The sequence below is a fragment of the Lynx canadensis genome, chromosome B4 (genome assembly GCF_007474595.2).
Source record: "Lynx canadensis isolate LIC74 chromosome B4, mLynCan4.pri.v2, whole genome shotgun sequence".
NCBI classification, from domain to species: domain Eukaryota; kingdom Metazoa; phylum Chordata; class Mammalia; order Carnivora; family Felidae; genus Lynx; species Lynx canadensis.
In genome coordinates this window covers 42,159,103-42,185,823 of record NC_044309.1, presented here as the reverse complement: position 1 = coordinate 42,185,823, position 26,721 = coordinate 42,159,103, and the positions used below count along the sequence as shown (strand labels likewise).

At 37.4% G+C, this 26,721-nt stretch overlaps 1 pseudogene; it reads right to left on the bottom strand.

Annotated features, from left to right (window-relative positions):
* Positions 1 to 19,955: 19,955 nt before the first annotated feature.
* LOC115519516 lies at positions 19,956 to 20,113 on the bottom strand (annotated as a pseudogene).
* Between the last annotated feature and the right edge of the window lie 6,608 nt (positions 20,114 to 26,721).

Genomic DNA, 26,721 nt, shown 5'->3' with positions numbered 1-26,721 from the left:
CCGATTTCAATTCTTTGGGATACACACCCCGAAGTGGGTTGCAGGAACACATGGTAGTTTTGTTGTTAGTGTTTTTAGGAACCTCCATACTTTTTTCCATAAGGGCTATACCGATTTACATTCCCACCAAAAGCGTACGAGTGTTCCAATTTCTCCAAACTTGTCTTCTTAATATCTATCCTAATGGGTGCAAGAAGCAGGAGGGGAAGTTTAGGATACATCTCCGCAAACTAGGAGTTAGCCCTTGCCCAGACCACTTCTATGTGCATTGCCATCTACCACCATCAAGTTGTAGTCACTTGAGTCTGTGGCATCTGGGAGTCAACAAGTCACTGAGCAAGTCGTTGAGTGAACCCTTAGATGATCTCAGACTGAATTTGTTATGTGGGATAAATTTTGTTTTTAGAGGAATGATTTTTTTAAATGTGTGTTTATTTATTTTTGAGAGAGAGAGAGAGAGAGAGAGGAAGCGGCAGAGAGAGGGGGAGAGAGAGAGAGAATCCCAAGCAGGCTCTGCGCTTGTCAGCACGGTCCTCCGAACCACGAGACGGTGACCTGAGCCGAAATTAAGAGTCGGATGCTTAACCGACTGAACCACTCAGGCACCCCAGGTATTCTAACAGCTAAAACAAGGCAACAGATACTTGTATATTTAATTTTCAACCCAATTTTGTAAAAGATATACTTTTTACTCCCCTCTTGCCCTATCTTTCTTTCTTTCTTTCTTTCTTTCTTTCTTTCTTTCTTTCTTTCTTTCTTTTTTCTTTCTTTCTCTTTCTTTCTTTTTTTTTTTTTCCAATAAGGGTACTGGGGCTGAAAGAGTAAAAATTAATTTACTTAATTTAAACAGCTGGTGTAAGCCGGGATTCAAAGGACAGCAGTCTCTTAAACAGCATACCGTGCTACCCTCTGTCAATGTCCTCCATCCATAGACTACCACAAACACACCTGAAGTTAAAGAAAGTGCGTTTATTTTTCTTGGCAGTGAGCAGAAATGCACTCCATGGGGAATCTTGTGGTGCTTCCTACAGATATATTAGAAATGATTTGTTATAAGATTTGAGCTTGTGTTGGGTGACTTGCGGGGGAGTTTAAAGAGGCAGGGCTTGGATTGGATGCTGTCAGGAAATGAAGATAATTGTATGACTGGGTATTTTCACAAGTCTTTTCTGGAAGAAAGGAAAACTAGGCACAGGCTAAGGCTTTATTTAGTAAAGAAGAAGCAGTCATTCCTATTGGCCAGAATAGAGGACGCATGGTCATTTTTGTGGTTTGAACAGTGTTTATACTTTTGTTGCGTGTTCCTGATTGTGGAATGGTCTTGTTTTCATCTCGATCCGTCATGGTCACGTAGAGCGGCCTTATCGAGTGTCAGCGTTTTGTGAAATTCCTTATGTTGGACAGGAGAAAGCCAAGGTTGAGCTGTTGAGTATCAGGCCAGCTCCCAGGTGTCACGGGCTGCTTTTCTCTTTCTCATTTCTTTATTTTCATTGACTATCGTTTTTCTCAAGATGAATATTTCAAGCGATTTAATTACCGTTATAAGGTGTTTTTAAAAATTTGTTTCACCGCTTTCACACTTTTGGCGAACATCTTTCTAAAGATGTGATTTATTTTCATTCTTCTTTTTTTTTAATGTTTATTTTTGTGAGAGAGAGACAGAGCACGAGCAGGGGGAGGGGCAGAGAGAGAGGAGACAGAATCAGGCTTTAGAGACAGAAGCAGGCTTTAGGCTCTGAGCTGTCAGCACAGAGCCCAATGCGGGGCTCAAACTCACGAACAGCAAGATCAAGACCTGAGGTGAAGTCGGACACCAACAGAGCCACCCAGGGGCCCCTCATTCTTTCTTAATCGGAATATACTGAAGATAACTGATTATGTTTTAACCACTCAAGAGTCATCCTTATAAATGACCTTCACTGCACACCATTGGAACTATAGTGAAATGGGATGTTGACCTGTTTGCTCCTTCACTATTTGATTTCAGATTGAAACAGTTGTATCTTTTGATATATCACTATTGATGGCTTTCTTTTCATTGGTATCACTCCTCGGTGTTTTTCCTCCCTTAAACATCTTCAGACTTGCTGTATCTAATCCCTGGGAAGATTTGAAAATGATATGGCCAATGACATCTAAAGGTAACATTATACCTGATCAGAGACCACAAATAAATAAAGTTCGTGGGGCTTGTAAGATCGAAAATAGTAATGTGGGGGCACCTGAGTGGCCCAGTAGGTTAAGTTTCTGACCGGCTAAAGGTGATGATCTCATGGTTCCTGAGTTCGAGCCCTGCGTCGGGCTCTGTGCTGACACCATGGAGCCTAAAGCCTGCTTCTAGTTCTGTGTCTCCCTCTCTCCCTGCCCCTTCCCCGGCTCACTCTCTGTCTCTCTCTCTCAAAAATAAATAGAGATTAAAAAAAAAAAGAAAATAGTTAAGCGGTTGGAGCATGGCACTCTAGGTATCGGAACCATGCTGGACAATACCTTTCTGAAGTAAGATTCTGATGAAACCATTATTTGTAGTGGTGAATCCATGGATCAAACCAAGCCAAAGGAGGATTTACCCCAGGAAGCCAGAGACGGTGTAGGTGAGACGGAACCAGAAGTAGGGGAGCCACAAATCCAGAGGAAGCAGGATATTGCTGAGAAAATGGAGCTCTACCCAAAGGTCAAGGCATGAAGCGGTGGTGGAAATAAGATGATGAACACAAGTGGGGAGAGTTAGAAGCTGGACGGGGTCACAAGTAAGGATCAGGTATAGGAAACCCGAATAGTTAGGAACTTACACCTGTGCATGGTCAGTCGTGCCTGCTCTACCCTTTCACTTGGAATTTGGAACACACTCTGGGTCAAATACGAAAACAAATTTTGTTGGTTATGAGAAGCAGGAATCATTATAAGTCATGGAAGACAAGCTAGGTAAGCCAAAGGCTTTCCCTTGACTTTGTTGTCCACAGTTGGTCAGGAAGAAGATTGGTGAAGGCAAGTTGAAAAAAGTGAAGGTAGACGTTTACTGCCCAGGGAGTTTTATCCTTTTGTTGAATTTCCCCCCAAAACGTTTAATATTTTCTGCCAAACAGCAGTAGAAAGAGAGACAGTACAGTGCAGTGGCCGAAAGCTACGCGTCCAGCGTAAGGGGACCTGGGTCCAAATTTAGTTTCTCACATTTTAGCTGTCTAAACTCAGCAAATTGCTCACACAGGATTGAGAAGACAGAAATGGGCCTATCCAAATATAGTCAACTGGTCTTTGAAGAATCAGCAAACTCAATGCAATGAAGAAACGATAGGTATTTCAACAAGTATTTGTTTTTTTCATATGTAAAAAAAAAAAAAACAAACCAAACAATAACATAGCTCTACAGATTTTACACCTTCCCCCCAAATTAACTCAAAATACATCTTATGCCTACATCTAAATCTACGTCTCTAAAACGTCCAAAAGAAAACATAGGAAAAAATCTAAGTGACCTTGAGTTTGGCATTGAGATTTGGATACAACTCCAAAAACACAACCCACGAAAGAAAAAAAAAATTAATGTTGGGCTTTATCGAAAATAAAACTGTCTGTTCCATGAAAGGCACTGTTAGGGGAAGGAGGAGACAGTATTTTTCAGTGACTCAAATGTAGCTTCTTTTTTGGAATTCCAAACTTCTTCACAAATACGTTCTCTGCCCCATCTTCTTATAAAATCAGTGTCTATCTAGGACTGTTGCGTGTGGTTGTGAAGGCTGATTTTTGCACAGTCACCACATCCCTATATCCTGGTGCTGGGCTGCATCCCGCAGGATACACACACAGGTGTTGTGTGGACCAGCAGGTTCCTGCCTCTATCTCAAGGATAATTATTTCCTCTGCAACTTGCTCTCTTTAATGGACAGTGACCGTTATCCATGCTTCCTGTTTCACAGTTGCTTATGGAAGAACATTTCAGAAACCTGAGGCTCCCCAACTTGCCTCCAAATATGGGACGGTATACTCCAGTTTGCCTGCAACAGTCCCTGTTTGCACCTGTTGCTGCTATGTAATTATTCTCAGTGTTCCTTTTCACTGTCTGTAGTAGGCTGAATGATTGCTCCCAAAACATATACACATCCTGTTCTCTGGCCCTCTGAAGGCTACCTCACATGGCAAAAAAGGTCTTTGCAGATGGGATTTTTTTTTTTAAAGTCTATCTATTTATTTTTGAGAAAAAAAGTGTGAGAAGGGGAGGGGCAGAGAGAAAGAGAGAGAGAGAGAATCCCAAGCAGGCTCTACACTGTCACTGCAGAGCCCAACACGGGGCTAAAACTCACGAACCGTGAGATCATGACCTCAGCTGACACCAAGAGTCGGAGGCTTAACTGACTGAACCACCCGGGCGCCCCTTCAGATGGGATTAAGTTAAAGATTTTGAGATGTGGAGACTATCCTGATTATTTGGGTGAGCCCTAAATGCAATCAGAAATGCAAAGAATGCATTTGACAAATTTTAACATACATAAATAATAAAAATCTTCAGAAAATAAGAATAGAAAGGGACTTTCTTAACCTAAGGAAAGGTCATCTACAAATACATCTACAGCAACCCTATACTTAAAGGTGAAAGAATTAATAACTATTTTTAAATTTTTTTAGTGTTTATTTATTTTTGAGGGAGAGAGAGAGAGAGCACCAGGGAGGGGCAGAGACAGAGACACAAAATTCCCAGCAGGCTCAGGCTCTGAGCTGTCAGCACAGAGCCCAACGCAGGACTTGAACTCATGAGCCATGAGATCGTGACTTGAGCTGAAATCAGATGCTTAACTGACTGAGCCACCCAGGTGCCTGCCCCTAACTGCTTTTTAAATTGGAAAGAAAACAATGAGGTCTGCTGTCACCACTCCTACCCAACATTAGAGTAGAATACCTACCCAGTGCAATAAAGCAAGAGTAAGAAATATGAAGCATATATATTAGAAAGGAAAACCTAAAATTTTCTCTATTTGCAGACAACTTTATTGCCTGCACAGAAAACAATAAGGAATTAAAAAAAAAGTTTCTAGAACTTATACATGCATTTAGCAAAGTCGCAGAATATAATGTGGACATACAAAATCCTGCATACATACATATACACTAAAGAGTTGGAAATAAAATAATTTTAAAGTACCATTTATAACAGCACCAGGAAAAATAAAGTATGTAGGTAAAAATATAACAAAATATGTTCAAGATCTTCATGTTAAAAACTACAAAACATGAATCAAAAAGAGATTAAAAAAAAAAAAAGAAGAAGACCTAAATAAGTGGAGAGAGAAATTGTGTTCATGAATTGGAAGAGTGAATGTGGTCAAGATGTCAATTTGGCACAAATTATTCAGTAGATTCGAAATAGGCTCAAAATCTAAGACAGCAACAAGTGCATTCTAAAATTCATATGGGAAGGCAGAGTAATTAGACTAGCCAAAAAATTGTTGAAAAATAAGAACAAATTTGGATGATGCACAGAACCTGATTTTAAGGCTAATTTTAAGTCTACGGTAATGAAGAATGTATAGGAATGGTGAAAAACCCAACAGAGAGACTATGGAACAGAGTAGAGAGTGCAGAAACACGCCTCACAAATATGGTCAGTTATTCTTCACAGAGACACAATAACCCTTCAATAAAGAAAAGATACCCTCTTCAACAAATAGCGTAAAAAATGGAATCTGTGTTTAAAAAGGAAGCTCTTCCCATGCCTTCTGTAGAGAGTAACTCAAATCCAATTATTGATCTACCTGTAAATTGTGGAACTAGAAACTTTTTGGAAAAAATCATAGAAACCATCGCGACTTTGAGTTAGGCAAAGGATTCTTAGATACAATAAATCCTAAAAGAAAAATTTCATGAACTTCACTTTATCAAAACTGAAAGTTTTTGCTCTGTGAAACACACCATTGAAAGAATGCAAAGACCAACCACATATTGAGAGAAGATATTTGCAAATTATGTAATTTGACAAAGAACTTGTATCCAGAATATATACAGAATTCTCAAAGCTCAGTAATAATCACACAATCAATCTAATAAAAATGGGAAAAAGATTTGGACAGTTGGATATATAAGCCCTTCTAAGATTTCTTTATATGATATACTGGTATTTCTAACAGTATGTTAATCGTATGGGCCACAGTAATATTTCATTTAATAATTTTTTAACGTTGATTTTATTTATTTTGAGAGAGAGGGAGAGAGAGACAAAGCAATTGAGTAGGGGAGGGGCAGAGAGAGAAAGAGGGAGAGAGAGAACCCCAAACTCCACACCATCAGCACAGAGCCTGACATGGGGCTCGAACTCATGAACTGTGAGATCGTGACCTGAGCCGAAATCAAGAGTCTGATGCTTAACCGACTGAGCCCCCCAGGTGCCCCTGTTTCATTTAAGAATTTTATCTGCAAATAGTTATTCAATGTATACAATGTGTTTTAACCTTATGTGTAAGTTAGGAAGCAAATCAGACATATTGTCTGTCACGAAAAGGTTGTATCTTGGTGATAAAGGCAAAAAGCCACTCATGGCTACAAGTGTCAGGATTAGGTAAGAACACAGAATCACAGAATGAGTTCTCTTCACTCAGACTTGGAAGAGCCAGGAAGTCCTCCTGCAGGGGGTGACATCTACGCTGAACTAGCAGAAGTTAGGTAGATTGAGAGAATGGGAATCAGGGTTGTTGTGAAAATGGTCACAGTTAGGGCGCCTGGGTGGCGCAGTCGGTTAAGCGTCCGACTTCAGCCAGGTCACGATCTCGCGGTCCGTGAGTTCGAGCCCCGCGTCAGGCTCTGGGCTGATGGCTCGGAGCCTGGAACCTGTTTCCGATTCTGTGTCTCCCTCTCTCTCTGCCCCTCCCCCGTTCATGCTCTGTCTCTCTCTGTCTCAAAAATAAATAAACGTTGAAAAAAAAATTAAAAAAAAAAAAGAAAATGGTCACAGTTGGAAAGCAGAGCTTGAGTGAAGTCTGAGAGGTCAAAAAGAGCATTGCATTATAAGGCACTCTAACACTTGGATGGAGCATGAAGTGTGGATGTGTTGGGAGGTCATGGTCAAAAACGAGACTGAATTGCTAAATAGGAAGCTAACAAAGTAGAGTTTTGTAAAAAAAAAAAAAAAAATTATGAATTTAAACTTTTGGGCCGCCTGGGTGGCTCAGTCAGTTAAGTGTCCGACTTTGGTGTTGGCTCCGGTCACGATCTCAGGTTCTTGAGTTCAAGTCTCACATTTGGCTCTCTGCTGTCAGCGCAGAGCCGGCTTTGGATTCTCTGTCCCCCTCTCTCTCTGTCCTTCTCTGTCTCGTGCTCCCTCCCTCTCTCTCTCACTCTCTCTCAAAAAATAAATAAACATTAAAAAAAAAGAGTTTAAGATTTTTCTTAGGACAATGAGGAACCAAAGCATGGAAATGGCAACGGTATTGGGAGGTGGTCAACATAAGACAGCTATTATTGAGATCCAAGTGGGATATAATCATGTAATAGTAAAGAGTGAGAGTGATGATGGAGAAAATTGGACAGATATTACCTACACATGCCAAATGAATGGCATGATAGATATTTAATTTCTATTGAGAAGATGATATAGATATATCTCAAATGGGCCATGGAGATCATTTGGCTTGTGCCTTGTCTTCCTGTGTCAGAAATTATAGACATCTGGGATCACCTAAAGCATAATCTACAGGTAGCATAACAAGAGGAGCTTGAGGGGAGGGGCACACCAATCACCAGACATTCATCCTGCAAGTTCACTTGACTCTGGATGGAGTTCAAACTGAGATCCATTAACAGGGATTCTCAGGCTTCCATTCTAGTACTGCATGCCCATGCCTGACTCTATAAATACATCTATCCACACAATAGCATCTAATCTCGTCTTCTAAGTTGCTGTTTATTTTGTGGTGAGCACCTGGGTTCATAAGGAACAACTTTCCTTGCTCACTAAAGATCCGTAGGCTATTTCCCCAGCCCCCAAATGTAGCCATACCCCCACTAACAGCAGCAGTGCCTGCATTTATAACTTAAATCTACCAACGGAGAATCTTCAATTGTTCTATGAAGAATTCGCTTCTCAAATGTAATCACCTCTACATAAATTGGTTCAGCTTGCTGAAACTAAGCTAGTAGTTGGTAATGATGAAATAAAGTGCCAAAGGGAAATAGATGCTGTTCAAGTACAGAAATACATGTGCTGCTTCTGTTTTCTTTCTCTCCCTTTCCTTAATACGCATCTGAAGCTAAATCATCTACTTTGAAGCTCTGAGGACATACTGTTTCCTTTTTTTTCTTATTCATTTATGTTTTCTACTTTTGCAACATATTTGGTATTAACCTTCCTTGAAACGTCTGCACTGAAGTCTTACTCAAGTAGGAAATCCCAGAAGATACTGATTGAAGAACGCTGTACGTAGTAGATACGAGTCTAAATATACTAAAGAAGCTATGACGTTTGATTATCTGTAGTTTTCCACTGTGTCCCTCCCTCTAGAATTCTCATTATGTAAATCCCCTTAATCTCAATCTGAAGTTACTAACCAACAAAATGGAAAAGAATAGCCCTTAAAATTTCACTGTGATAGCATATCAAAACTGGTAGGGTGGAATGCTCTCTCAGTCCTCTCTTTATAATCCTCTGAAAATGATTCTAATTTTTTCTTTAGGAAAAATTGATTACCCCAAAGAGAAGAAAGCAGGCTTGTCGTATCCAAGTTTTATTTTCCTAAGACCAGCAGGTCCTGGGGACTGTGAAAGAAGGATGAAGTATGTATTCTTCCAGGATGAGACTGCTACAGGCCTCCTTTGCAATCATTCCACGTTTTGTAGTCAGTGATAACCATCAGGGCTACTCTGAGGATGTCACAGAGCCTCTGTGTTCCTCAGAGAAACTTACGTCCCATGGCTAGGTATGTGTTAATGGTGTACAGGAAGAACATAATACAAAACATCATGATGACCACGGAGTATGTAGCCAGAATTATAATGGACATCATCTTTTCCTGTGTCCCCAATAGCACACATTCATAGGGCCCGTGACACAGGGGGGTACTGCACCAAATGGGGGTTTTAATCAGTGGTAGGTGATAGTGAATAAGAATGGCCAAGAAGATCACCTGTATAGACAACTGTATCAGAAAGTAGACAAGATACATTGCCAACAGGGGCTTTTCCCGGGATAAGTCAAAAATTTCATCTTCATTTGCCTTCACGCGCTCCGTGTTGCCGTGAGTGTCGCCAGGCTTCTTTCCTAAAGATTCCTTCCTAAATATCTTGGTCAGTTTACGCACACTCTGACAGACCAAAAACTCCATCACAAAAAAGATGGTGGAAAAGGCAAAGCCAACCGTATACCAAACTCCTAACACAGGCCTAGTGAAGTGGTTCTCGTAGCATTCTGCTAGACAGACTTTGGAGATGTTTCTGTGGCACTGGAAGTCTTGGAACAGACGAAGCCAGGTGATTTGCACTACATACACAACGGAAACGTAAAGAAAAGTAATGCTGAACCAGAGTGCCCGCCCTATGTAGAAGTTTGTGGGGTCTTTGCTCATCTTCAGTATGACCGGCGCCACAGCCCAAAGTTTAGTAGTCTCAGCCATCTTGGAATCTAGGAAGACAAAAGCAAAGTAGGGAGGAAGAATGACTGTAGTTTTGCCCCTTTTAGCCCAGTTTGCCCGTTTGTACCATCTCTGCTATTCTCTTATTAGGTGCTCTCTGTGAGGGAACTCAATTGTCTCAGGTGAGAGAACAACTCCGAAGAGAGTTTAGGAGAGGGTTCAAAAAAAATAATATGCCCACTTACTAATATTTCCTATTCTTTCATATGCTAACCCCTTCTGATTTTTCCTTGCCCATCTCTCTTCCCAACCCCATTTCATTTCCCCACCTCTTCCCACAGGTTATTAAATTCTCTATACCACTATCCCTTTTGCTCTCAGCACACACTCTGTGTCGTTTCCTTCTTTTTATAATCTGCGTGCCAACCTGTGTCAGTCAACCCACTCTGATCAACAGTATAGTTCCAACTGTCATAGAACTCCCACAGGTGTCTGAATATGAGTGCTGAAAGGTAAGTCTTCAGCGCTTCTCCCTGAGATGTACCTATCTGATAGATTAACTGAATTGACTAGTGTCAGTTGAGGTCAACTTTCCCGTTACCAGTTTCAAAATCTGCTTCTGATTAACCAGTCGAGATGTAGGGATTGCCTTTTACTGAGGGAGCATGTAAATTTCTTGCGCTATATTCGGCTGCTCATCACTGAGCGGACTCTGAGCACCAAACACAGTCCTGAGCATAGAAAAACGAATGAGGTAGTTCTTGCCTTTAATTACTGATCTGATTTGCATTTCCTTGGTGATTAGTGATATGAAGCAGATGCTTCAATAACAAAACAGAAATTAAAAAGAATTACAGATCTGATGGTGTGAGGAGCGCTTTTCCTCCAATAAGTTTATTGTGACCTCTGTGCTTTCTGTAATTCGCTATCCCTCCTATGAACTGGAAAGAGATTTTCAGAGCAAATTATTACAGTTACTGGAAAGTCAAGCCATGCTTGAAAACGCCATGCCCCATTTGTACGCTCCTTTAGTTACCATTCTCCATTGTGTAAACAATATCTGAACATCTAACAATATAATTTGTTTGCTCTGGAAATGTATATCAATGAATCATAAATTATGTAATCTTTTGTGCCTGGAATTTTTTGTTTGTTTTATATATTGTTTGTGAGATCCATTTATAATATTGTTGAGTGTAGTTGTGGTACTTTCCTTCTCTTTGCTATAGTTCCACTGTGTGAATATACCATATTTTATGTATTCATTTTATTTTTATTTATTTTTATTTTTTTATGTTTTTAATTTATTCATTTTAATGCTGGTGATTTTAAAGTTGGGGCTTTTACAAATGGTGCCTTTATAACTATTCTGTACATGTATTTTGATATATTAGTTACACCTCCACAGCAGGAGAGATTTCCTCTGCATATTCACCAACACTTTGCATTGTCAGTTGGTTTTCATTTTAGTTTTTTTGGTGATAATTTTTTAATTTATTTTGAGACAGAGAGTATGAGCAGAGGAGGGACAGAGAGAGAGGGAGGGAGAAAGAATCCTAAGCAGACTCCTGTCAGTGCAGAGCCTGATGCGGGGCTTGAACTCACAAACCATGAGATCATGATCCCAGCTGAAGTCACACGCTTAACTGACTGAGCTACCCAGGTGTTTTTCATTTGAGCTATTCTGCTATGTAGCTGTATTCCATATAGATTTAATTTGCATTTCCTCCATGATTAATGAAATTGAGCAATGCTCATTGGCTATTTGAATATTGTGTTTTGTGAAGTACTTGTGCAAGTCTTTTGCCCATTTTTCTTTAATAAGTTGTATGTCTTTTTCTTATTGAACTTAGGAGTCCTTTATGTGTTCTGGATATGAGTCCTTGAGAGATATGTGAATTGTAAATCTCTTCTCTCACTCTGAGGGATGCCTTTCCATCCTCTTAATAGCATCATTTAATTAACAGAAGTTTTTCATATTAATATTGTTGAAACCTATGTTTATTTCCTTTCAAGTTAGTGATGTGTGTGTCCTATTTAAGTAACAACTTACACCAATATCATGAAAATGTTGTTTTCTACTGAAAACTTTATTGTTTTACCATTTAAAAAATATCTTGGGGGCACCTGAGTGGCTCAGTCGGTTAAGCATCCAACTTTGGCTCAGGTCACGATCTTACAGTTTGTGAATTTGAGCCCCGCCTTGGGCTCTATGCTGACAGCTCAGAGCCTACAGCCTACTTCGGATTCTGTTTCCCTCTCTCTCTGCCTCTCCCCGGCTCGTGCTCTGTCTCTCTCTCTCAAAAATAGGTAAACATAAAAAAAATTTTTTAAATGTCTTGTACTAAGGTATAATACAGTAAAATCCTCTCCCTTTTAGGCTGTACTTCTGCAAGTGTTTACAAAAGCATATAGTTGTGTAACCACCACGAAAATCAAGAGGCAGAACTGTTTCACTACACCCACTGAGCCACCCAGGTGCTCCTATGGGGTTTTTTAAATTAATGAAATATCCTTTAATGTCTCTTTGAATATCTCACTTTTAGTTATTTTATACACCTTGTACATTTTCTAAAAATGTTTCCTTAGGTATAAGATGTTTCATTTGCTGTGTTTATTGTCTCTCTCTCGTAATATTTATTTTCTTCAGACACTTTGTGCTTTTTGGCCCTGCAATAATTTTCCTGTTAAAGTCTTTTGGGCTTCCTAGAATTTCTATTTGTGAATCTGACTTTAGGACATGAATGTTATTACCCTGCCAATTGCCCTTGGATTTCTTCCTGTGCCAAATTTGAAGTATTCTTGGAGCTACAACTCATATGTCTCAATAGTATTATGTATGGTATTAAATATGCATTTGGAGGGTTGATATACTTATTTGATATTATTCTGTATGTTATCTCTCTCCAAGAATTGTATACGAATCTGGTCTATTGAGTTTAGTATTGAGAAAGTATTAGGAAATACTTTCCTTGTCATTCTGAAAGTTTTTGTGCAAAAGGAGTTTTTATGCAAATGGAGGTCAGCAACATTTTTCTGCTGTATTGGAATCATACAGAAGCTTCCCAGGGATGGGGCACCTGGATGGCTCAGTCAGTTAAGCATCCGACTTTGGCTTAGGTCATGATCACACGGTTCATGGGTTCGAGTCCCATGTCGGGCTCCGTGCTGACAGTTGAGAGACTGGAGCCCTGCTTCAGATTCTGTGTCTCTCTCTCTCTGCCCCTCCCTGCTCACACCCTGTCTCTCTCTCCCTCAAAAATAAATTTTTAAAAAATATTAATAAAAAAAAAAGAAGCTTCTCAATGAAAAACAAGGAGATAATCCCTGCATTTTGGCATGACAGTTTTATATCCTCCTTCTCCCACCGTTGATTACTGCCTCATTTTGGGAATTTGTCTCAATAGCAATAACAGAAAGTAAGCTACTGTTTCTCTGTGTTCTCATCTCAAGCCCTCTCTTTTCCCTTTATTCTACCACATATTTTAAAGTTGTCTCTGGTAAAATAAATAAATAAATAAATAAATAGTCTCTGGTATATTTCTTTATGGTAATCATTAAGTTTCAAAGACCTAGACTGTTTCAATTATAGATGTTTGGTGAAGTTCCTCAATAAACTAATAAGAAGAAACAGAAGCCCTGTTTATGGCTTTTTTTTTTCACTTTCTCAAGACACAGAGAAAAGTTATAGAAAATTATTAAATTTAGGATTAAGTGATAATAGATCTCTTTTTATAGGAGACTGCAGAAATCATTCCTTTGATGCTATGTAAATGGGATTGTTTCTTAATTTTGTTTTTGGATTTTTTCACCATTAATATAGAGAAATTCAACAGATTTTTAAAAATTTTTTATTTAGATTCCAGTTAGTTGATGAATGGATAAAGAAGATGTGGTGTATACATATGTATATGTATGTATGCATCTTCTTTATCCATTCATATATATATATATAGAGAGAGAGAGAGAGATACACATATACATATATATATACACATACATATACACATATATACACCACATCTTCTTTATATATATATAAATATATAAATACATATATAGAGATACACATATACATACATAGAGGGATATATACATACACATATAAATACATATGTATAGTTAACATACAGTGTAATATTTAACATACACTGTAATATTTCACTGTAATTTAATTTCAGGTGTAAAATTTAGTGATGCAACACCTACATACATCACCCATCTAGCCCATCTCCCCCCCACCAGTCTCCATCAACCCTCAGTTTGTTCTTTATGGTCTGTTTCTTGGTTTGATTTTCTCTCTCTTTTTTCTCCTTTGCTTGTTTGTGTCTTAAATTCCATATATGAGTAAAATCATATGGTTATTTGTCTTTCTCTGACTGACTTATTTCACTTACTATTATACCCACTAGATTCATCCATGTTGTTGCAAATGGCAAGATTTCATTCTTTTTTTTATGGCTGAGTAACATTCCACTGTATGTATATAACACCTCTTCTTTATCCGTTCATCATTCAATGGGCTTTTGGGCTTTTTCCAGAATTTGGCTATTGTAAATAATGCTGCAATAAACATAGGAGTGCATGTATCTTTTGAAATTAGTGTTTTTGTATTCTTTTGGGTAAAGACCCAATAGTGGAATTACTGGATCATAGGGTAGTTCTATTTTTAATTTTTCAAGGAACCTCCATAGTGTTTTTCACAGTGGCTGCACCAGTCTGCATTCCCACCAACAGTGCACAAAGGTTTCCTTTTCTCTATATCCTCACCAACACTTGTTGTTTCTTGTGTTTTTTATTTTGGCCATTCTGACAGGTGTGAGGTGATATCCCATTGTAGCCTTGATTTGTATTTCCCTGATGATCAGTGATGTTAAGCATCTTTACATGTCTGTTTGCCATCTGTATGTCTGATGTTTGTGGGCTGATTTTGTATCCTGCAGCATTACAAATTTTTTTATTAGCTGAAATAGGTGGGTTTTATTTTGGTGTATTCATTAAGATTTTCTACATATAAAATCATGTTATCTGAAAATAGAGGTAGTTTCACTCTTTTGTTTCTGAATTAGATGTCTTTATTTCCTTTTTATTAATTAATTGTTCTCACTGGAAATTCTAGTAAAATGCTGAATAGAAAGGGTGAAAGCAGACATCCAAGACATAATCATAAATATAATCTGTTAATGTAATACCTCCCATACGATGTGCTCTATTACATTGATTTACTTTCTTATTTTGAACCACACTTACATTCCTGGAATAAACACCACTTGGTCATAATGCATAATACTTTTAATATGCTATCAGATTCAATCTGCTAGTGTTTTACAAAGGACTTTTGCATCTATATTCATAAGAGATGTTAGTCTACAGATGGTGTTAATTCTTCTTTAAACGTTTGATAGAATCCACCAATGAAGCCATCTGGTCTTGGCCCTTTTATTTGTTGACAAGTTTTGATTATTGATTAAATCTCTTAACTTGTTACAAATATATTCAAATTTTCTGTTTGTTTTTTAGTCAGTTTTTTTTTTTTTGGTTTGTGTGTTTCCAGAACTTTGTCTATTTTATCTAGGTTATATAATTTGCTAGAATACAGTTGTTCATGGCACTCTATTTTAATTAGTTTTATTCCCATCAGGTCATTAGTAATATTCCTATTTTTATTTCCTTTTTTTAATGTCTATTTGTTTACTTTGAGAAAGAGAGAGAGAGCAGGGGAGGGGCAGAGAGAGAGGGAGAGAGAATCCCAAGCAGTTTTCACACTGTCAGCACAGAGCTGTCAGAGATGTCATGAACTGTGAGATCGTGACTTGAGCCGAAATCGAGAGTTGGACACTTCACCAGCTGAGCCACCCAGTTTCCCCCTTACTTTTCTTTCTAATTTTAGTAATTTGGGTCTTCTCTCTTTTTTTTAAGTCTAGCTAAACATTTAATTTTGTTGATATTCTCAAGGAAACAAATTTTTGTTTCATTAATTTTATCTATTGTTTTTCTTTGTGAAAACCATTTTATTGAGGTATAACTGACATACAAAAAGTTGTACATATTTAGTGTATACAACTCAATGAGTTGGAGATAAGTCCATATCCATAAAAGCACCACACCGTATACCCATAAAATCACTACAACCTATGCTATAAATCTATCCATTCCCTCCAAAAGTTTTTCTTCATCCTCTTTTATTTCTTGTGATAAGGACACTTAACATCTTCCCTTAACACAATATTATTTACTATAGGATTTTCTTTATTTAAGGTTGGATAATATTATACTGTATGAATATACCACATTCTTTATCCATTCATTTGTCAGTGGATATTTAGGTTGCTTCATTTCCTTTGGGTATATTTCCAGAAGTGAGATTAATGGATCATATGATAATTCTATTTTTAATTAAAAAAAAAGTTTATCGATTTATTTTGAGAGGAGGGAGGTACAGAGAGAGGGAAAGAGGGAGAAAATCCCAAGCAGGCCTGCGCTGACCTGGGGCTTGATCTCACAAACCATAAGATCATGACCTGAGCTGAAACCAAGAGTCAGACGCCTAACTGACTTTACATTGTTTTTCATAGTGGCCACATCAATTTATATTCCCACCAACAGTGTACAATGTTCCCTCTTCTCCATATCAACACTTTTCATCTTTTGTTTTTTGATAATAGCCACTCTACAGGTATGAAGTGATCATTATGGTTTTCATTCACATTTTTCTGATGATAGGTAATGTTGAGAACCTTTTCATATACCTCTCAGCCACTTGTATGGGTTTTTTTTTGAAAATGTTTATTCAATTCCTTTGATTATATGAAATCTCTTGAGTTATAAGAGCTGTCTCTATTTTACATATATAACTCTATCAGATATATGCCTTGTAAGTATTTTCTCTCATTCTGTCGGTTGCCTTTTCGTTTTGTGCAGAAGCTTTTTAGTTCAATGTAATCCCACTTGTCCATTTTTTATTTTGTTCTCTATGGTTTTGGTCATATTGCCAAGGCCAAAGTCAAGATTTTTTTCTCTGCTTTCTTCCAGAAGTTTTTATGGTTTAGGTCTTACGCTTAAATTTTTAATCCATTTTGAGTTAATTTTTGAAAGTGGTGTAAAATAGGGTTCAATCTCATTCTTTTGCACATGGATGTCTAGTTTTCCCAACACCATTAGTTGAAGAGTTTTCCATGTGTATTCTTGGCATCCTTGTCAAAGATCAGTTGACTGTAAATGTGTTGATTCATTTCTGTGCTCTTTACTCTGTTCTATTGCTCTGTGTGTCTATTTTTCAGTATCATACTGTTTTGATTACTGTAGCTTTGTAACATATTTTGAAATCAGAGAGAATGAGGCCCTCAGCTTTGTTCTTCTTTCTCAATATGGTATGGCTACTTGGAGTCTTTTTGGTCCTAAATGAATTTTAAGATTTTGTTGTCATTTCTGTAAAAATTGTCATTGGAATTTTGATAGGCATTGTATTGAATCTATAGATGACTTTGGGTACTATGGACATTTTAACAGTGCTAATCTTCCAATTCATGAACAGAGGATGTCTTTTCATTTATTTGTGACTATTCAAATTGTTTCATCAAAGTTTTATAATTTTAGGTGTATATGTCTTTCACCACCACCGTTGAGTTTATTCCTTAGCATTTTAGTCTATTTGGTGTTAATGTAAATGGAATTGTTTTTTAAATTTCTTTCTAGAAAGCTCATTGTTAGTAAATAAAAAACTCTACTGAAGTAGTGAAAATGAGGGGCATTTGGGTGGCTCAGTCGGTTAAGTGTCCAACTTTGGCTCAGCTCATGACCTCACTGCTCATGAATTCAAGCCCCGCATTGCACTCTATGCTGACAGCTCAGCAAGGAACCTGGAGCCTGCTTCAGATTCTGTGTCTCCCTCTCTCTCTGCCCCTACCCTGATCATGCTCTGTCTCTCTCTCTCTCTTAAAGTAAATAAACATTTGGGGCGCCTGGGTGGCTCAGTCGGTTAAGCAGCCGACTTCGGCTCAGGTCATGATCTCGCGGTCAGTGAGTTCGAGCCCCGCGTCGGGCTCTGTGCTGACAGCTCAGAGCCTGGAGCCGGCCTTAGATTCTGTGTCTCCCTCTCTCTCTGCCCCTCCCCTGCTCATGCTCTGCCTCTCTCTCTCAAAAATAAATAAAAACATTAAAAAAATAAATAAATAAACATTTAAAAACAAATAAATAAATACAAAACTTCAAGGTGCAGTTTACATGTTATAGCTTCATAAATTCATAATTATAATTTTCTTGTTTGATATAGTCTTTTATAACATATGTTAAGCATTTTGTGTATATTCATTCTGTCAACAAACACTTGTTTGCCATCTTCTATTGCTAGGTACTGTGTATACAATAATGAGGAAATGTGGTCTTTATTCTCATGATAGCCTACTATCTCACTTTCTTTTTTAATAAGAACATTTAATTTTTATATAATAGGACCTGTAGAAATGGACAAATCCAGAATTATGTAGTAGTTCAGTAGTGTGAGAACATTTAATTTGAATTTCTGCCATTTTCTTGACCTAGCCCTCATAGTTGCAAGAGGGTTACCACTTCTCCTCATCTCTTATTTAAAGTGAGTTCTCAAGGAAGACACAGAGAAAATGGGGAAAGGGGGATAATCCCTTTAAATTAACTATTTTCTTTCCCACAAACAGAATCAAGTGGTTTAATTGCAACAAATATCCAACTGAGTGTAGGGTATCATTATTTCAGTACAATTAATGTGTATATCTTCATTATAATTTTATGAAATTTACATATCTTAACAGTAGTATTATGAAATGTTCTAGTTTCTACACATTTAAATGCAAAAAAGGAATCTGATTAACATATTCAAATAAATGCACAAACAAAGCTATAGCCAAAGGTGGTGACATAAACAAGATAAAACCAGTACTTGGTGGGAAACATAATGATGAAATACCTCTAGCTCTTTGATTGACATACGAAAATACAAATTTGATGTATGAATAAGAGGATACGATGTCTTTAAATTAAGTACAGATAAAGTTAAACCCAATGATATGCTCTTTCAAATGAAATACTAAAATAAAAAACTTGTAAGTCAAAACAATGTAGTATATAAATACACTGGAATAGTATTCAGTCATAGAAAGGAAGTTGTGATAAGGATGAACCTTGAAAGCATCATGTTAAAAGAAGTAAGCCAGATATAAGTGAACAATATTGCTTGATTTCACTTATATGAGGTACCTAGACCAGGCAAATTTACAGAGACAGAAAGTAGAATACAGGTTACAAGGGACTGGGGCAGGGGAGTGCTGGGAGCCATTGCTTAAATAGTACAGAGTTTCTGTTTGGAACGATGAAAAAGTTTTGGAAATAGATAGTGATGACAGGTACATAACACTAAAGTCCTTAGTTGAACTATATACTGAATTATGCATTTAAAAATCATTAAAATGGTACACCTCATGTTATATACATTGTACCACAATAAAAAAATAAAAAAAATTTAAAGAAGGTAGAAAAAAATTAAATGAATTATTAAAAACAATAAAACCAGTTAAACATGGGAATTAAGTCTAAATAATTGCTCTCACTAGAGTTATAAAACTATGTGAACGAAATAAATAATCCTTGAAAGAGAAATGGAAAACCTAAGGAAAAATTAGTGTTTATAAGAGCAATAATAATAACATGATTCTAAAATTTTTATCTTCAGGGTGTCTGGCTGGCTCAGTTGGAATAACATGGACTCTTGATCTCGGGGTTGTAAGTTTGAGCCACATGTTGGGTGCAGAGATTAGTGAATAAAATAAATAAAACTTTAAAAAATATATAAAGAAATAAAATGAAATTTTTGTTTTGGAAACCAAATATGCAACAAGGTAAAGAGGAAAGAGAGGTAGCAAAATATTCAAATTTTTAAAATTTTCAGATGATGTTTTTCGTTGACATTGCAAAAGTGAGTTTTAAACCCTTCCCCTAGAGAAGTACCCTTTTTCTTTTTTACAAGTTAACCATAGGGCCTTAAACCCAATGTGTAACATGGACATAAAACAAAACTGGAGTATCAATGACCTTAAATGCTCAGATTCAGCTCGATCTTCTCCAGCTCACTCCATGCACACAAACAAAGCTACACTTGAATGTTTATCTAATTTGTCTTGGTCAATGTGGTAAGCACTTTATAATAATTGCCTCATTTAACCATAACAGTATTTCCAGAAGGCAGGACTAAGATGGGGAGCATCAATATAGGATAAGGTCAACTCATTGTCATCTGTCTCATTGAGAGACAAGAATATGGGACAGTCTAAGGCTCGAGAGGGAGCAGGAAGGAAACAAGTTACCCTCACTGGTAAATCAAGTTTTTGCGGGTCCAGAGTAGTAAAGAAAGAGGTGAGGAAGCGGAATAGAATAAATTCCAGATGTGTTATGAACTAACAGGAATATGACCTATTTGAAAGGGAGAGATCGTGGGAGTACAAAAGAGGACAGAGTGCCTCAAATGGGAACTTAATTAGTAATAATCGCGCCTCGGATAAACCTCACTGGCTACGATACTGCCACTGCGCAAAGCTCAAATGGGAACTTAAAAGAGTAACGTAAGTGACTACCTAGGAAAAGAACAAGGAAATCCTACAGAGAGGAAAGTTACAAAGCAGCAGGAGTTTGCCATATAAGGATGTGTGAATTTCACGGATAGGAATCAAGGAGGAGGGATGCAGGTGCGCGTGCGCGCACACACACACACACACACACACACACACACACACAAAGTATTTAGACTATGATTCCAGTAAAGACTTACCTAACAGAAACACTAAGCATGTCCTTAAGGGACCATCAAATTATTGTGTTTAAATGCAACTGGTGGGAATTTTTCATATTCTAAATATAAACAAACCATTAAGGGAGTAATTGTTGGGAAATAACCGAGAACCTTTTGGAGCTTCATTATTCATGTTTGAATGTTCAACATATGTTTCTTTTGAACCGTGTATATGAAATAGCACCATAATGTCTTCAGAACTTGGAACAGCATGAAGGTCTTAATCTGGCCCTATGTCCTACACTACTCTTGCTATGGTCCCTTTTCTACCTGCCACGTGTGTAAGGACCAATAACATTCAAGTCCGGTCAATTAAGTAGTGCTCCAGAACATAGTCTTAAGAGCAAAACTGACATAGAAAATTACTAGTCTTTACTCCAGAGTCATAGCCCTTCAAATCATATGAGCTTTCATGAACACAGTATAACCCTCACTTTAATTGCTGCAATTCAGAGTTGCCCGCTTTTACTTCCTTTCCCTGTTTAGGAAGAGGTCATAGCCCTCACATTGACTACATTTCCTCATTCCTTCCAAATTTACTTCCTCTTCGTGCTTACTTTCTCCTTCTCTTGTGAACCCTAGAGACAGTAGCCAGGGAAGGAGGACTGTGGAAGGAAGAAGAACATGGCAAGAGGTGAAAAATTCAACCACAAATTCTCCTAAGTAATAAACTCAGCATTTCCTCTCACGCTTAGTTTCGCTGATTCCAGAAGGACTTAGCCTGTAGTCCTGCTGACACACATTTTTCTTCTATCTCGCCCTGTTTTCCTCCTGTTCTGCTTTCCCATATTTTTCTTAATTAGTTACTTATGTTTCTTCTTTCTTTTTTTAATTTTTTTTAATGTTTATTTATTTTTTGAGAGAGATAGAGTGCTAGTGGAGGAGGTGCAGAGAGAGAGGGAGACACAGAATCTGAAGCAGGCTCCAGGCTCTGAGCTGTAGGCACAAAGTCCGACATGGGGCCTGAACTCACGAGCTGTGAGATCATGACCTGAGCCGAAGTCAGACACCCAACTGAGCCACGCAGGCGCCCCTGTTTCTTCTTTCTGAAATCGTTTTGGGCATTGTGTGTGAGGGTACATTTTTTAAAACATTGAAGAACTAAAACATTCTGCTGTCCACACACATGGCAGATGAGTTGATTGAGTAGAACTACTGGGTCATAAACATTTTAACAGTTTCTTACTGTATATCCATTGTCACCTGTTGCAGAAAATAAGTTTGGGGTCAGTATTGTTTTGTTCCATTAGCTTATAGGTTACCTATTTATCCCCGTGTAGTTAAAATATGTTGCTAAAATAATATGTGTGATTCTCTTTTTATTAAAGTACAATGATCCATTTTAATCTACGTGTTTCATTCTCTATTTAGAAAAATTTTGCTTTTTATTAAAGTACAATGATCCATTTTAATCTACGTGTTTCATTCTCTATTTAGAAAAATTTTGCTACTCCAATGACATATCTGATTATTTTTTATCCCATCTATTGGGATTGATAATTTAGAAGAGACCTCTATTTCCTAGGCTGTATTTCCACTCTCCATCCCCTATAGATCATTTTTGTCCTTCTCCTCAATCTTCTAATGGAGTTTCTTGGACTTAGATTCCTCTCATAAACTATTTTTCTGTACTGTCCGTTAACTTCTTTACTTCCTGCCATACAGATTTTAATTACATTGTTACCTTTTTAATGTTCTGCAAGCCTTGCTAACTTCACCAAGCCCTCATTCCTTCACCAACTCTTCCTATTATAATTGCTCCCTTCCCATGTTTGTTTGTACATACCTCATAAAGGCAACAATATGTGGAAACCTACTGAGGATGACATAATATCTCACTTCTTGGGAGTTGCTTTTCCTTCATGTTAATACTCCTTGTTGTATGCAATAATCCTTCATAACATAATGCTGATTTTTTTGTTCATTCACTATGTAAGGTACAAATATGTGTCACTCACATTTACTTCCTCGTATATGTATGTTAATTTGTATCCTGCGATCTTACTGAATTCATTCATTAGTTTCACCAGAGTTTTGGTGATTTAGGGTGTTCTATGTATAGTATTGTCATATGAAATAGTGACATAGAAATTTTACTTCTTCCTTTTCAATATGAATCCTTCTTGAGCTGTGGTCTTGGACAAACATTTTTATAAGTAAAATCTTTTGGCCACTATCTACCTTTAAAAAAATTCCCTCCCAGGGGTGCCTGGGTGGCTCAGTCAGTTAAGTGTCTGACTTCGGCCCGGGTCGTGATCTCGTGGCTTGTGGGTTCAAGACCCGCGTCAGGCTTTGTGCTGACAGCTCAGAGCCTGGAGCCTGCTTCCGATTCTTTGTCTCCCTCTCTCTCTGCCCCTACCCTGCTCATGCTCTGTCTCTCAAAAATAAACGTTGAAAAAAAAATTTAAAAAAATCCCTCCCAGTGTTCAGTTTATTTCACCTTCCATCACCAGGACAAATAACAGAACACTATTAAGAGAAAAAAGAGAAGTCTGATTATGTCACACTTACACAAATTAATGTGTTTCCTCTTGGACATATTGTTCAAGGCTTTTATTTTATTCTAATGTCTTCTCGATAACTTGTGGGACTGGAAATGTACTTACAAGCACTGGATAGATCTAGGCAGTTCTAGTATCTTGAGACCAAGGACGTACGGTATTCATACATGTTTTTTTCTGGTTCTTTCTAAACACTACTAGGTAAGTTATTGTCAAGCAAAGGAAAAATATAAAATATGGAGTAGAAACCATATTGTGTTGAGTTCAGTTGGTTGAAAGGAAAGCGAATTGTGAGTGTAAACTGCCTTCTTACAAAGAACTCTTAAAAGGGAGAAGCAGGAGTTGCAAATCTATGCTGGAGAACATTAGGAAGCTCAAATATCAAAAACCCGAAGATGTCAAGTGCAACATGAATAAGCTACCAGGGATAAAATCCATCCAGATTTGGAGCAAAGGACTGATATTACAGGCGATGTGGAGAAAGAACAAGATCGAGAACAAGGGGGAAAGTCAGTGTGGGATTAACTATAACACACAATTCACCAGCTGTGAACATAGAGTGTGATTGTGTTTGACTAGCTTAAAGAGTAAATAAAATGCTAAGCAAATAATTTTCAGAGAGACCATAAGCATGTAAGGGCATCGATAATGTTAGTTGGTTGAGAAAAATAATTTAGACTCAATATGGGAGTAATATAGGCCAGTTGCAAACCACAAAAATGTGATACTAGATAGTTTAGCTATGACAACTGTTGGAGTAAAGAGAAAAATATCCAGTCTTTGCTGGGTATAAAACAGTATGAAGACAATATCTAATGCTTCTGTCTCTTACATATTGGTTGGAAGAGAGGACCCCTAGTCTTTTTTTTTTTTAATTTTTTTTTAACGTTTATTTATTTTTGAGACAGAGAGAGACAGAGCACGAACGGGGGAGGGTCAGAGAGAGGGAGACACAGAATCTGAAACAGGCTCCAGGCTCTGAGCTTGTCAGCACAGAGCCTGATGCAGGTCTCGAACTCATGGACCGCGAGATCATGACCTGAGCCGAAGTCGGCCGCTTAACCGACTGAACCACCCAGGTACCCCAGGACCCCTAGTCTTAAAGCTCTCATTGATTTGGAGAGGTAATCAAGATAGTATAAGTGAAGCGTAAGTAGAGCATGTGAAACAAATTACTGGAATTGGTACATCAAAAAGACTGTCACAAGGCAGGAGCAAAGCAGAAGTCCAAGTACTAGAATTCAGGGAAAAAATCAAAGTATTATGGAATCAAAGCCAGCTATTAGTCAACCAGCAGTCTGCAATAAACTGTTCGTAGGCAACAAGCATGTATCATATTATGCCAGCATGCACATTTTATATGTTCAATGTAAATGATGAGTTTGCAAATGTGGAGCCTAAATTTGTGCTCAGTATGCTAGAATATTAAGGGACAAGAATCTGAGAATAAGGGCAATATTGAGTGAGAGCCAAGAGTGTAAAAAGATTCAGAAGACATTGCATTCTGGAGTTTTAAAGGGGGAAAATCAGATATGAGGGAGGAAGAACTTTCCAGAAAAGATAAAAAATAATATTTCAAGATTTTGAAACCTGCATCCTGGCACTCTATCACATAGGATAATCATGTGTAGATGGCCATTTTCCATAAACTACAACAGCAGACTAGACAATTGCTGTGAGCTCGGTCTAATTCACCACCATTACTACCTTATATATCTCCTTTTGAGTAAATTCTGACAAAAGTTATATTCTCTTCATCAAGATATGTATTTCTTATTCACTTAATTTTTTATATAGTTTATAATTATCAAAACAAGTTGTGACTATTAGTATGTCCTATGATAGATTTCAAAAAATAATAAAATGTTTTTACAGTTTAATATTTTCCCTTTGCTATAATCCAGAAAATATTTTTATTAAAAACATAATTGGCATACGTCACTGTATAAGCTTAAAATGCACAACACAATGGTTTGAATTACACATATTGCAAAATGATTATCACAATAAGTTTAGTTAGCATCCATTATCTCATATAGACGCGATAAAATGAAAAATTAAAAATTTTTTTTTCTTTGTGATGAAAACGCTTAGGATTTACTCTCTTAACAGCTTTCATATATATTGGACAGCAAAGTGAGCTACAGTCATCGTGTCATACATTAATTCCCTAGCACTTGTTGATTTTAAAACTGAGATTGTGTACATTTTGACCACCTTTCTCCAGGAAATATTTTAAAATCATGTGTTACTATGTCTAAATTCATGTGAACTAAATCAAGTTATGAAATCTATAGGACCATCCCTAGCAAAAATTCTCCAATCACTCATGGTTATAATTTAAAATTTTTGGTATCTAGAATGATTTTGACCATAGCCAAATAATTTATAATTCATCATTGTTAATTATGTTGCAGGTCAACTCCAATGAAGGCCTTTTGCTCCGGTCTCTTGAAGGCTTCCAAACTGTTCCCTTTAAAGTGTAAGATATTTTAATAATACCAACTTCCTCAACAATAGAAATTGAAATGTCTCATGACTTCATTAAAAAAAATGTTTTTTAAATATTCATTTTTGAGAGACAGAGAGCAAGTGGGGGTGGGGCAGAGAGAGAGGGAGACACAGAATCCAAAGCAGGCTTAAGGCTCTGAGTTGTCAGCACAGAGCTCGACAGGGGGCTCAAACCCACGAACTGTGAGATCATGACCTGAGCTGAAGTCGGACACTCAACCGACTGAGCCACCCAGGCATCCCTCTTGTTACTTCATTTACCGACGTGAGTCTTTTTAACTATTGTAACAAATCCAAGTTATTTGCTGCCAGTAGTTGGCAAAAATTGCACTATCCAAAATTTCCTAAAGTTTATATTTCATAAAAGGCTACAAATCAAAAAGGATCTTATCGAGTTCAGTAGTTTTTCAGTTTGAACACCTGTATCTTTGGTGATATTTCCCGTGGTTGTGTTGACAAAGAGAGCATAAAGGGAATCATTTTCCAGATCTTCAATTTCATATGTACTTTGCTAAAATTTCTCTTTTCCAAATCCCTCATCATAATTGCCTTTCTCTATAAAAGAAAAATATATATATATTTTCCCTCAATTTTATTCTGATGCACTTCCCTGGGGTGTTTTAAACTCCAGTGTGTCGATTAACACAAAATGAAATACTGGCACATGTTTAACAAGGGAGTTACTCTACGAATAGATGACAAATGCCTTTGAAAATTAGAATATTTCCATTCCTTTGCTTTTAATAAAACTGAAGGGATATCGATTAGAGTGGTTAGCTGAGTCATCATTAATAATAATTACTGATGATAGTTCCTTACAGTTTTTGCTATGCAACTCAAAAGGAGTTCAACAAACCAAATGACATTGCTGTAACATAACTTTCTCATCCTCTTCCCATTATTTATCTGGACAAGGTTTCTCAGTACTTTGATCTGTAAAAAAATTATGAAAGAATTTATGCTGAATCCTATAGATCACAGTAACATATACCATTGATTATATATACATGCTATAACTTTTAAACGTCTAATTCATTTAATAAAATGAAGAGAAGGTTTTTTTAAAAGTTTTATTTATTTAGTTTGAGAGAGAGAGAGGGAGGGAGAGGCAGAGAGAGAGAGACAGACAGACAGATATTCTCAAGCAGGCTCTGCACTGTCACTATGGAGCCCGACACAGGGCTCAATCTCACAAACTGTGAGATCATGACCTGAGCTGAAATCAAGAGTCAGACACTTAACTCACTGAGCTACCCAGACCCCCCAAGAGAGGAGTTTTAATAAAATTGTATTTTTCATGTTTCATAATTATATACCAACATTGCAATGTGATTATGTTATTTTG